This window comes from Salvelinus alpinus, chromosome 14 (assembly GCF_045679555.1).
Source record: "Salvelinus alpinus chromosome 14, SLU_Salpinus.1, whole genome shotgun sequence".
NCBI lineage: Eukaryota > Metazoa > Chordata > Actinopteri > Salmoniformes > Salmonidae > Salvelinus > Salvelinus alpinus.
The window spans coordinates 14,164,865-14,177,491 of NC_092099.1; the positions used below are offsets into that span (position 1 = coordinate 14,164,865).

The 12,627-nt window shown below is 40.6% G+C and overlaps 1 protein-coding gene across 2 annotated transcripts in view; it reads left to right on the forward strand.

Annotated features, from left to right (window-relative positions):
* The window catches only part of b3galt1b (UDP-Gal:betaGlcNAc beta 1,3-galactosyltransferase, polypeptide 1b), a 132,911-nt gene that overhangs the window by 38,739 nt on the left and 81,545 nt on the right, over positions 1-12,627 (forward strand). The window contains exon 2 of one of the 2 annotated variants that reach the window (XM_071340536.1): positions 3,687-3,790. The exons of the other annotated variant lie outside the window; for it this stretch is intronic. The gene's annotated coding sequence lies outside the window, so the exon portion shown is untranslated. The remainder of the gene's footprint in view (positions 1-3,686; positions 3,791-12,627) is intronic. 2 annotated transcript variants of the gene reach the window in all.

Sequence of the window (12,627 nt, forward strand, 5' to 3'; positions counted from 1 at the left end):
CTAAGGGAGAGGTGCGTGTGCTATGCACCAGATCTCCAGTGTTCCCCCACAGCCTGGTTCGACCTGTGCCTGCACTCTGGATGGTCCGGGCTAAAGTGGTCATCCAGCCTGGAGGAGTGGTACCAAGGCTGCGCACCAGGGCTCCAGTGCTCCCCCACAGCCCAGTCTATCCGGTGCCTCCTCCACGTACCAAGCTTCCTGTAGGTCTCTCCAGCCTGGTGGGCCCTGTGGCATCTCCACGCACCAGGCTGTCTCTCCGTCTCCTCCTTCCAGGTTCGCCCTCCAGTCCGGAGCCTCCAGAGCCGCCCGTCAGTCCGGAGCCGCCAGATCCGCCCGTCTGTCCGGAGCCGCCAGAGCCGCCCGTCAGTCCGGTGGCGCCCTCTACGAGGGTCTTCAGTCCGGGGCCCGCTGTGAGGGAGCGGGGTCCACGTCCCGCACCCGAGCCGCCCCCGTAAAGAAGGCCCACCCGGACCCTCCCCTTTAGAGTCAGGTTTTGCGGCCGGAGTCCGCACCTTTGGGGAGGGTACTGTCATGCCCTGGCTATAGAGAGGCTTTTTATTCTCTATTTTGGTTAGGCCAGGGTGTGACTAGGGTGGGCAGTCTGTGTTCTCTTGAATGCCGTGACAGTCATGGTATTAACCAATGGGGTAAAAATGGCTTAAGTGACAAATGTCAACGTCTTTTCAACCAAAAATACGTATTTTAAATGTCTTGTGCTCATAGGGACCCTGGATTGAAATCTATTTGACAGAACATAGGCTACGTGATGTTCCTACTTGTTTAATGTCCATTCTTGAGAGCGTCTTTGCACTAATGATGTCTGACAGGCTTTTGTGGGGACGTTTTGAAGCTGAAGGTTAATGGCTGTGTATCCTAGAGCTCTGAGAGAACCAGGCAGTATCTTTCAGCTGCTCTGCTGCTCTTTTGTATTTAGAAACCGTATCCACAGTTACCTGTTTCTCACTATAATTGGTGTCCAGGAAGCTATCGTTACAGGACATTTAGACAAAATAATGGCTGATGTCGTAAAACCTAAAATCGCATTTTGTTGCTTTAAAGTCAATATTGTTGATCAAATGTTATGAAAGGGGTGAAAATGCATGTTTATGTATGAATGTAATAATTGATGTATTAATGCAAAGCTTATGCAAATCTATTTCTGTTTAGTTTATTGTGTATCCCTCTATTTGGCATGGGCAAATGTAATTTAGTTTTCAGTCAATAATTCCTGGAACACAAGATGACTGAGAAGGATGTTAATTTGGACTTGAGCACTTAATTGCCTAAAGAACCTGTCAACTTATTACCATTTTTAAGCTCTCACGTCCAGCAGTGTTTTGGAAGGGAGAGTTAAGTGAATGAAGAGTTGCAGAGAAATGCTGAGAAGAGGGACACACGACCACACATGAGCACACACACACACACACACACACAGTAGCATGCCAGCAGCAGCCCTCCCACTGCGATCCATCACTTTACATATCAAACTGCTGTAAATAATGGTGAAATCTATTTTCATGTTAAACCGAGTTGTGCTTCCAAACCAGGCTTATTAAGGGTTTTACAGGTTTTCGCAATCGCGTACAAGCATTTTTGGGGGGGGATCTGTGTTGAAACGTATCTATGACAGAACAACAAATGGTCAAATGCATTTACAGAACTTCTGATAATTTTATTGCCTTTGTACCCGAGTTGCAGATCTTAGACCCCCTTTTACAAAACTTTAAATAGAAATGTCAACAGTGAAAAGACAATTCACTGATAAGTGTTTTCTTCACAGAATATGAACACATTGTTTTCATCAGAAGAGAAATGTGAGCAATTGTGTTCACTGTTTTCAGCAATCAGTAAATACTAGAGCACAAAAAGTATATCACCAAATCACTGTCATACCATGTAATATATAGGGAAAGATCTAGGCAATGGGGAATGTCTATTTGTTATGATTCTTTACAATATTGCGGACCTGCAGAGATCCAGAAAATGAAGTCATCAACTCCAACATTGTGATCTTCCATTATATAGCTTTGCTTTGGTGTGGTTTGAGGCCTATAAATTCATATCAGTTGTGTTCCTCCATTGTATTCACCTTTCCTTATTTTCTATTGTTTGATTTTGTTTCTGTGTGCCAAAGGAAAGTCTACAAAACTATGCACAAACCAACCTATGTATTGAGTACATGAAATTGGATTGTGATGAATGAATCCTGTACACACTGTGCTTATTTATTTATTTTACCAGGAATAATATTTAATTTGATGTGTATGAAATTGTTTGGTGAAATATGCATAAAAGGACAGTAATTGCTCATAATTCTGCTCCTTTGGATAGTTGTACTTCCAATTTTGATCATTATGATTTAGTGACGGCAAAGAAAATCTATTGATCTACTGGGATTTTAAAAGAGAGATAAGTACGGAGATAAGTATTAGTGCATTTAATCTTTTTGCAGACAGCTGTGTTCTTTTTATGAATGTATTTGAAATGTTGAAATTATAATATAGTTGTGATGAATGTATTTATGTTTTGAGAAGGTAACTACATTTTTAAAACACATTTACTGTTTTGCAAAAGGCCACAGAGTTCTGTGTCTTCTGGACTCTGTTTTGAAAATCGACAACATTGTTCCTAATAATGCTTGTACACAATTGAGAAAAACTGTAATGCCATGCCACATCAAGTGCCAAGCTACAGTGGTGCACAAACGATGCATATTATTCACACTAATCTTTACAGTTGCTGTTTATGTGGGAAGGTGAATTGAGATGTTCTTGATTTGCTATCTAATATGTTGCTAGGTAGAATTAAAGGAATAGGGATTGCTCACATACAGTATTTCACAGAGTAGCAAATGCGCTATTGTCATTGTATTTTCCCCCAATAAGGTGTCAGGTTATTAGGAACATTCAACCCACCAAATTCAATTTCCATCTTCATTTTCTGTGATGAGCACAGATATTTGGTTATACTGGGGGAAATTGACTTGTAAGCAGTAATATGGGGTTAGTTTCACTAATGGCCCATGGTGTACACTTCTGAAAAGTGAGTGGTGGTCATTGCATGATTGGTCAATTGACCTCTGACCTGGGGCATATGGTTCATTGGTGATATAAGTGTGACAGGCTACCTATGGCTATGGCCCCTTCGATTGCTATTGAGACACCGTCAGCTAAAGGGGACTGTGTTTCAGCAGGGATCAGAATGATTATTTTCTGTTTTGGCCTTTGAGTGTGAATAGAATAATTCCTCAGTTACCACAGACATTGTCCTCTTACACCTTTTCACCCGCTAGTGAAATCCAGGGCTGCAATGACATATCTCTCAGCTGTCTGGGCTCACCCAACGAACTGCCCACCAGGATTACCTCCTCTCGCTCTCTCTCTTTACCATGACACCCTCTCTCTCCATCTCTCTCTTGCTCTCCATCTCTCTCTCGCTCTCCATCTCTCTCTTTCTCCCGCTGTCTGACAGCATGATTATAGGACTCTATACCTACTCTAGGACAGACTTGTGCTGCTGCTCTTTGGTCTCCAATAAGTTCTCCCCACAACTCTGGCAGGTGCTTGAGACGGCATTATGTAAACATCCACCTTGGTGAATATTCTAGCACTTTGCTGTTTACCAACTGATGTGATACTGAGAGAGAAGCTGTACTGTCTTCTCATTGCCACTTTCTCTCAATCTAGATCTGGAGCTGAGAAACATGCCATGAGTCAGAGTATTTCCGTTCTGTATCTGAGAGGTCTTAGCAAGCCAGCCAGGAACCTGACATCAAAAGAATGCACACAAGGTACTAAATTAATATTATTAAGAAAAGTGTCAACACTGTTTATTGTGTGTAATATCCACATCTGAATTCCATAGTTAACTGCTTCCTTTTCCCTTTACCAAACAGTCATTCAGTTTTTACTATGCAGAAAAATGTGCTTCGCTTATTAACACAGGACTGGTTGAATAGGAGTTTATAGACACCATTTAGTTTCCTTTCAGTTTTATTTATGGTCTTCTGCAACCTCTTGCACGTTCAACCATTTGCGATTAGAGGAAGTTTATTCTCAATTGGACTCATCTGAGAATCACAGTCACATCACTGTGATAGAAGTGTGGACAGTAAATATGATGAATGTCCCTCTGTAATTACACTGCGATTCCATTTCACTAGTCATTAACTCTCTGCGTCAATTAATATCTGTAGAATGACTCATCCTTTTGGCAAAGTTAAGTATTGAAATGTGACCTACTGCAAATGCTGGGTTGTTGGATAACAACATCATTTACAGCTGATGTCTTACAACTAACAAATACAAATGTATGGTCGAGCATGTATTTTCATTGACAGAAGGCTTTCATACAAAGAGCTCTCATGGCAAATCAGATGACACATGTTGAAATGCACAACCGCACACAAACTCTTGATGATGACATCTTCGATATGGGAGGACAGATCAGCGTCCCGTCAACGGGACAGTTGTAAATCATGCAGCGTGTTATGTCAAGATCGCAGATTTTAGAGAAACAACAAATGTCGGTACATATAAGTGTCTTATATCAGCCGAGAGCTTAACTTCTTGTTAATCTAACTGCACTGTCCAATTTACAGTAGCTTTTACTGCGAACAAATGCCATGCTATTGTTTGAGGAGAGCTCCTAACAACAAAACACTTTTTTCACCACGATAGGTTTGATACATTCACCTCTGAAGGTGAAATGTGTACTTACATTCTGAAATCTTGCTCTGATTTATCATCCAAAGGGTCCCAGAGATAACATGAAGTGTTGTTTGTTAGATAAAATCCTTTAACATATCCTAAAAAGGTCCATATAGCATGCACAATCGATTTTGTATTTCCACTCGTTCAATTTGCAAAGAAAGGAATCTTGAAAATTTCACCCTAAATCTTGTTTCAACGAGTCAAATCACGTTTGTATGTATTCCTCAGAGATCCTAGAAGGTAACAATACTTCACTATATCAGTAGGGGTGTAGTATATCCTATAGGACACCATATTTGGTCAGAGAGCGACGCCTTCATATCACGCCGATGACGCGGGCGGTCATCTCTTGAACAACTATCTTTGTTAAATAAGCACCAATCGGGGTCAAACAAAGCTAGTTAGATAGCCAATGAGCTGGGCTTTACGGGAGTATCCGGAAACCATGTATATGTCGTAAAATGTAGCTACTAACCTTGTACGACAGCATGCCTTTTCATTTTGGACAAAAACTTGTTATGAAGATATGAAAACTGGTTGTTTTGCAAATGTTGAACTTATAATATGGCTACTAACACTTGGAAAGCTAAATCAAAGTCCAAGTATACAGATTTGACGATATTCTTGCAGAAAAAATGTTATATGAATGCGAATGTCTCCTTCACAATTTGCCCAAATGTACCTGGGGACTTCACACTAAGTCTTGTAGTTCACTCATACTTCAAGTTATCCATCTGAAACTTTGCACATACACTGCTGCCATATTGTGGACACTATCGGAACCAGCGTGATGGCTAGAACTGTGAACTTTCTCTTGCATTTCAAAGATGGTGGTAGAAAAAGACCGGTTGGTTTTTTTCTTTGCATTTTCTTCTACCAGATCTATTGTGTTATATTCTCCTACATTCAATTCACATTTACACAAACTTCAAAGTGTTTCCTTTCAAATGGTACCAAGAATATGCATATCCTTGCTTCAGGGCTTGAGCTACAGGCAGTTAGATTTGGGTATGTCATTTAGGCGAAAATTGAAAAAAGGGGGATATCCCTAAGAAGATATGGGAGGACAGATGACAGGCCTGATGAGTATATGAGTAAACACATTGCCTTTCACAGAACCATCTCAATTCATTCTCTTGAGCTAGATTGTCAAATCCATTGATGAGTGAATAAATATATACACTGATGAGTGGATTTGATGCCTGTCAATGCTGTCAACCATGGAAACATCCTAATCAGGTCAGAAACACTTTCATAAGAGAATATTCCATGATACTAATATCCCATAGAGGAGCATGCATCAGTACGTTTACATTTTACAGTACATTGGCTAAAAGAGAAGTGAGATGCTGCCACAGCTTTGAAATGAAACCATTTATAGCAATTAAAGAGCATGTTCTGTAATCAGTGTCAATTAAGATTTGGATGAGATGACAATATCAACCGTATGTAGTCTATTCTTAATGATGTATTCATTTAGTAGTCAATATTACAACTTAGGCCAACGTCTACCTACCTTGTAATATGATTTAGAAGATCAGATCGCCTGATGATGAGCAGTGTATAGTATGGGCCAAGAACAGATGCTTATGCAGTTGACCTTCAAATTGTGACGATTTTGCATCTGTGCAACAGAGTGGAAAGGTTACTCATGTGCTGGCATCAGTGTAAATTCAAGATGCATTATATTCTCCTTCAATTTGTAATGCAGTGGAATTACCGCTAGGCATTGAACAGCCTTGTTCCCATTGCACACAATTATAGTTTCCCGTCGGGAAACATTGAATTTATATTATTGAGTTAAAGGCTATGTGGTGAGCATTTTCCACTAGTGTTATTTGAAATGCCCTATAATGCCTAATGGTCTTTAATTAACATGCTGAATTCATGAAGTATCAATAATAATGAATTACATTGCTAATTCATATACCAATGGTCTGGCTAAGCCTTAAGGTCTTCGACAATTAATTTGTGACCATTTAGCAATTAAGTGATAGCACATTAATTATTTTTATTGAAAGAAAAAATAATCATGTTCTGTGTTGAAATCATGTTCTGTGTTTGTGGTGAAGAGTTTGACAAATTAGTCTGTGGTGAATTTGCCTTGGTCTGAAAATTATCTCAAGTATGAATAAAAATTCAGCCTGAGGAGGATATTGGAGTTTGATCTCTGCTTCAAAAAAGGAACTATTTGTATTCATCACAACATCAATTACTTTGTAGCTTGTGATCTATAATACCTGCAATGAGCTCTGATTTCCCTGTTTCTGTCAATAGCTCTTTAGTCCACTGGAAAAATAAGAATTGATTTACATGCATTTTCGGTGAAATACTGTGAATCTCCTGGAACGATTCATAGGATCATCTTTGTTTGACCGCTCACCACAAAGACTCAGGTCTACAGATGAGGCTTTATATTGAATTTATGTGTAGTAACTTTTCTAAATGATATACATTAGGCCTACTAATATAAATAATGTAAATTGATACCCTTTTATATTTTGTAAAAATCTGAATAATGTTTGTGAAGCTCAGTATAAATCACCCCAGTGTCACTCAAACCTGGCAATGAAACTCTGATGAATAACTTTGACCTTAAGGAATGACTATGTTAATACAGTGTGATCAATCCAGCCTAGAGAGAATAATAAAAGGTCACCAGTAGCTAGGTTTCCATCCAATTGGCAACAGGTCTTCATGCGACTATTCAAAAATAAGCTCATTTTCCCACCAGTGTTGTTTTTCCACCAAACAGACTTGTTGCCGATAAAAATGAGTGTGTGATGACGTACAGTGGTGCACACAAAATGTACTTTTTCAGTTACCCAAAACAAATACTGTGTGTTCCATTGCTTTTTCAACTCTACCAATAGTTTTGTCACAAAAACTGTTAAATAGCAAATGTGCCTAATCTGGTTTTGACACGTATGCTCTAGCCAACAGCTCACAGGTAGGCTGCGGGAAGGCTGGACGGGTAGGGTTGTCTACATGATGAGATTATTATGGATAAGAGCGAAACTATTTGTATTTGTCAAACAGCAGTCAAGCATCAATCACCATGTCACCAGAATAAAACCCTCTGTATTTATTGGACAGGAGCATCAAGATCCCCGTGCACCATCCTCTGAAGTTCATGATAACTTATTTCATCTGTAGCCTAATAACCTGTTTGGTTTCCCCCAGTCATAGTGGGAGGACCACACACCATATAATTGTGTGACTCCAAGTTTACTTCGATATGATGGTAATATTTGTACAAAGTTTCTCGCATAATGCATTTTTTCTGACACAAAAAGATCCCACCATGTCGAATGAACAAATTATTTTATAAAATTGTACCGAAACTACCTGTTTCCATCACAGCTGTCATAATGTTTTTGACACAGTATGACTACTCGCATAAAAACTGTGGATGGAAACGTGGTTAGTGTTTTCGAGATTTCCAAAGACCTTTTGAAGAATGTTCAAAGCCGTATTCAAATGCCATGTGCAGTTACGGTGTCTCTTCCATAATTATTGTCATTAAAGTATAGAGGTCGACCGATTATGATTTTTCAATGGCGATACCGATTATTGGAGGACCAAAAAAGCCGATACCGATTAATCGGCCGATTTTTTAAACATTTATTTGTAATAATGACAATTACAACAATACTGAATGAACACTTATTTTAACTTAATATAATACATCAATAAAATCAATTTAGCCTCAAATAAAAAATGAAACATGTTCAATTTGGTTTAAATAATGCAAAAACAAAGTGTTGGAGAAGAAAGTAAAAGTGCAATATGTGCCATGTAAGAAAGCTAACATTTAAGTTCCTTGCTCAGAACATGAGAACATATGAAAGCTGGTGGTTCCTTTTAACATGAGTCTTCAATATTCCCAGGTAAAAGGTTTTAGGTTGTAGTTATTATAGGAATTATAGGACTATTTCTCTATAATTTTGTATTTCATATACCTTTAACTATTGGATGTTCTTATAGGCACTTTAGTATTGCCAGTGTAACAGTATAGCTTCCGTCCCTCTCCTCGCTCCTACCTGGGCTCGAACCAGGAACACATCGACAACAGCCACCCTCGAAGCAGCGTTACCCATGCAGAGCAAGGGGAACAACTACTCCAAGTCTCAGAGCGAGTGACGTTTGAAACGCTATTAGCGCGCACCCCACTAACTAGCTAGCCATTTCACATCGGTTACACCAGCCTAATCTCGGAAGTTGATAGGCTTGAAGTCATAAACAGCGCAATGCTTGAAGCACAGCGACGAGCTGCTGGCAAAACGCATGAAAGTGCTGTTTGAATGAATGCTTACGAGCCTGCTGGTGCCTACCATCGCTCAGTCAGACTGCTCTATCAAATCATAGACTTAATTATAACATAATAACACACAGAAATACGAGCCTTAGGTCATTAATATGGTCGAATCCGGAAACTATCATCTCGAAAACAAGACGGTTATTCTTTCAGTGAAATACGGAACCGTTCCGTATTTTATCTAACGGGTGGCATCCATAAGTCTAAATATTCCTGTTACATTGCACAACCTTCAATGTTATGTCATAATTACGTAAAATTTGGGCAAATTAGTTTGTAACTGAAAACTTGAAATCGGCCCTAATTAATCGGCCATTCCGATTAATCGGCCGACCTCTATTAAGGTAATATTTCCTCAACAGAAATGATGATGATTATCCACATTTTTGTAGTTACGAGTTGAGTCCTAGTGTCTAATGTTGCTTGGAACTCTACCAGTGCATGATTTACATGACTGTTCAAGTCCAGTTAGGATTCAGTCCGACAATTTATGAATGGTCATATTCCCTTCTCTAGACAAAAGGTGTCAGGACAATTAAGTGGTGGCCTAATCATCTAGGAAAGGCTTTTGTGTGACAGTGGTTCTCCTCAAGCCCAAGTAAAGCTCAGCCACCGGAGCTGCTAAATTAATGACCTTTTTACCACAGCCTTTCTCATTTTTATTAATCAATATCACCAATCAATTGGGTCTGAATTATAGTGGGTAATTAAGAAGATGCACCATTAACACAGGCCTCAGGGACTCCTTGTAGCTAGAGGGTGGATAAAGCTTGGTTGCCCACAAATGTGTCCATTACCCTAAGCCTACAAGAATGACTCTAGTTCAAGGGTTCATTTGTGGGATGTGGCTTACTGTATACAGTGAGGGAAAAAAGCATTTGATCCCCTGCTGATTTTGTACGTTTGCCCAATGACAAAGAAATGATCCGTCTATAATTTTAATGGTAGGTTTATTTGAACAGTGAGAGACAGAATAACAACAAAAATATCCAGAAAAACGCATGTCAAAAATGTTATAAATTGATTTGATTTTAATGAGGGAAATAAGTATTTGACCCCCTCTCAATCAGAAAGATTTCTGGCTCCCAGGTGTCTTTTATACAGGTAACGAGCTGAGATTAGGAGCACACTCTTAAAGGGAGTGCTCCTAATCTCAGCTTGTTACCTGTATAAAAGACACCTGTCCACAGAAGCAATCAATCAATCAGATTACAAACTCTCCACCATGGCCAAGACCAAAAAGCTCTCCAAGGATGTCAGGGACAAGATTGTAGATCTACACAAGGCTGGAATGGGCTACAAGACCATTGCCAAGCAGCTTGGTGAGAAGGTGACAACAGTTGGTGCGATTATTCTCAAATGGAAGAAACACAAAAGAACTGTCAATCTCCCTCGGCCTGGGGCTCCATGCAAGATCTCACCTCGTGGAGTTGCAATGATCAGGAGAACGGTGAGGAATCAGCCCAGAACTACACAGGAGGATCTTGTCAATGATCTCAAGGCAGCTGGGACCATAGTCACCAAGAAAACAATTGGTAACACACTACGCCGTGAAGGACTGAAATCCTGCAGCGCCCGCAAGGTCCCCCTGCTCAAAAAAACACATATACATGCCCATCTGAAGTTTGCCAATGAACATCTGAATGATTCAGAGGACAACTGGGTGAAAGTGTTGTGGTCAGATGAGACCAAAATGGAGCTCTTTGGCATCAACTGAACTTGCCGTGTTTGGAGGAGCAATGCTGCCTATGACCCCAAGACACCATCCCCACCGTCAAACATGGAGGTGGAAACATTATGCTTTGGGGGTGTTTTTCTGCTAAGGGGACAGGACAACTTCAACGCATCAAAGGGACGATGGACGGGGCCATGTACCGTCAAATCTTGGGTGAAAACCTCCTTCCCTCAGCCAGGGTATTGAAAATGGGTCGTGGATGGGTATTCCAGCATGACAATGACCCAAAACACACGGCCAAGGCAACAAAGGAGTGGCTCAAGAAAAAGCACATTAAGGTCCTGTAGTGGCCTAGCCAGTCTCCAGACCTTAATCCCATAGAAAATCTGTGGAGGGAGCTGAAGGTTCGAGTTGCCAAACGTCAGCCTCGAAACCTTAATGACTTGAAGAAGATCTGCAAAGAGGAGTGGGACAAAATCCCTCCTGAGATGTGTGCAAACCTGGTGGCCAACTACAAGAAACGTCTGACCTCTGTGATTGCCAACAAGGGTTTTGCCACCAAGTACTAAGTCATGTTTTGCAGAGGGGTCAAATACTTATTTCCCTCATTAAAATGCAAATCAATTTATAACATTTTTGACATGCGTTTTTCTGGATTTTTTTGTTGATATTCTGTCTCTCACTGTTCAAATAAACCTACCATTAAAATTACAGACTGATCATTTCTTTGTCAGTGGGCAAACGTACAAAATCAGCAGGGGATCAAATACTTTTTCCCTCACTGTATATACAGTTGATGTCGGAAGTTTACATACACTTAGGTTGGAGTCATTAAAACTCGTTTTTCAACCACTCCACAAATTTCTTGTTGACAAACTATAGTTTTGTCAAGTCGGTTAGGACATCTACTTTGTGCAACAATTGTTTACAGACAGATTAGTGGGTCAGAAGTTTACATACACTAAGTTGACTGTGCCTTTAAACAGCTTGGAAAATTCCAGATAATGATGTCATGGCTTTAGAAGCTTCTGATAGGCTAATTGACATCATTTGAGTCAATTGGAGATGTACCTGTGGATGTATTTCAAGGCCTACCTTCAAACTCAGTGCCTCTTCGCTTGACATCATGGGAAAATAAAAAGAAATCAGCCAAGACCTCAGAAAAACAATTGTAGACCTCCACAAGTCTGATTCATCCTTGGGGAGCAATTTCCAAACGCCTGAAGGTACCACGTTCATCTGTACAAACAATAGTACACAAGTATAAATACCATGGGAACACACAGCCGTCATACAGCTCAGGAAGGAGACACATTCTGTCTCCTAGAGATGAACGTACCTTGGTGCGAAAAGTGCAAATCAATCCCAGAACAACAGCAAAGGACCTTGTGAAGACGCTGGAGGAAACCGGTACAAAAGTATCTATATCCACAGTAAAAGGAGTCCTACATCGACATAACCTGAAAGGCCGCTCAGCAAGGAAGAAGACATTGCTCCAAAACTGCCATAAAAAAGCCAGACTACGGTTTGCAACTGCACATGGGGACAAAGATCGTACTTTTTGGAGAAATGTCCTCTGGTCTGATGCAACAAAAATAGAACTGTTTGGCCATAATGAACATCGTTATGTTTGGAGGAAAAAGGGGGAGGCTTGCAAGCCGAAGAACACCATCCCAACCGTGTGTCATGCCCTGACCTTAGTATTCTTTGTTTTATTTCTTTATTTTGGGTAGTTCAGGGTGTGACAAGGGTGGTATGTGTGTTTTTGAGCCGCCTGAGCCACCCTTCAGTCCAGAGGCGCCTGAGCCACCCTTCAGTCCAGAGGCGCCTGAGCCGCCCTTCAGTCCAGAGGCGCCTGAGCCGCCCTTCAGTCCAGAGGCGCCTGAGCCGCCCTTCAGTCCAGAGGCGCCTGAGCCGCCCTT